This window comes from Durio zibethinus, unplaced genomic scaffold (genome assembly GCF_047325235.1).
Source record: "Durio zibethinus cultivar Kanyao isolate XHJ-2024 unplaced genomic scaffold, ASM4732523v1 HiC_scaffold_62, whole genome shotgun sequence".
In the NCBI taxonomy this organism is placed as follows: domain Eukaryota; kingdom Viridiplantae; phylum Streptophyta; class Magnoliopsida; order Malvales; family Malvaceae; genus Durio; species Durio zibethinus.
Genome location: NW_028322685.1, coordinates 27,501 through 28,232, shown reverse-complemented (window position 1 = coordinate 28,232; position 732 = coordinate 27,501). Strand labels below are relative to the sequence as shown.

At 46.6% G+C, this 732-nt stretch overlaps 2 protein-coding genes across 2 annotated transcripts in view; both read right to left on the bottom strand.

The window, feature by feature from the left end:
* Positions 1 to 428: 428 nt before the first annotated feature.
* Positions 429 to 732, bottom strand: part of LOC149510132 (uncharacterized) — a 3,114-nt gene continuing 2,810 nt past the window's right edge. Inside the window, exon 1 of the mRNA XM_089757585.1 lies at positions 429 to 732. This exon is cut by the window's right edge and continues 2,810 nt beyond it. The gene's annotated coding sequence lies outside the window, so the exon portion shown is untranslated.
* Positions 429 to 732, bottom strand: part of LOC149510133 (uncharacterized) — a 936-nt gene continuing 632 nt past the window's right edge. Inside the window, exon 2 of the mRNA XM_089757587.1 lies at positions 429 to 732. This exon is cut by the window's right edge and continues 481 nt beyond it. The gene's annotated coding sequence lies outside the window, so the exon portion shown is untranslated.

Sequence of the window (732 nt, the reverse complement as noted above, 5' to 3'; positions counted from 1 at the left end):
AAAAGTAGTTGTAGCAACTCCTGAAAAGAAAATCATTCGCCCCCTTTTACCAACGACACGACTCTACGAAAGAAGGCGCTTTGATCTCCCTCATGGCACAATTCCACAGCTATGGAAAGAAAGTGGTAAATCCGCCTCCAGGTTTGACGAGAGTGCCCAAACCTTTCTGGAACTGCAGTTTCAATGGCGCTATTCCAGCGGCGGGTACCAGGATTATTAAGCCCTTCGCGGATGCTTTCATCCGTAGTTTCAGCTACGATCTGCAACACAAACTCTCGTATAAGAGAGAGACTTTGTCTTACGCAGTGTTTAGACACAGGCATCCTCTTACGCTTGTCGTTGTCGTCTCCTGATCCCCCCGCACCACCAAAACCTCGTTCGTGAACCTTACCCTTAGTTCACTTCTATCACTCTTATGTATGGACATATTAACCCCAACTTGAAACAGGCATTTTCGGGGACTAGCCCGCTTCCCATTACTCAAGAGGGAAATTCCTCGCACATAATTAAGGGAGCCATTGAAAGGTGACCAAAACACCAGAAACGGGGACTACCCGAGCTAATGATAGAGGCAAGAACACTTTCCGGCCAAGTCCCATTAATTGATCATAACGATATCGTGGAAATGCTGCACGGACCCATATATATAGGAACAAAAACAGAAGAACCTTGATACTAAACCAGATCGAGCCCGGGATCTTCTTGAAAATGGGAAGATCTAGGATAGGCGGC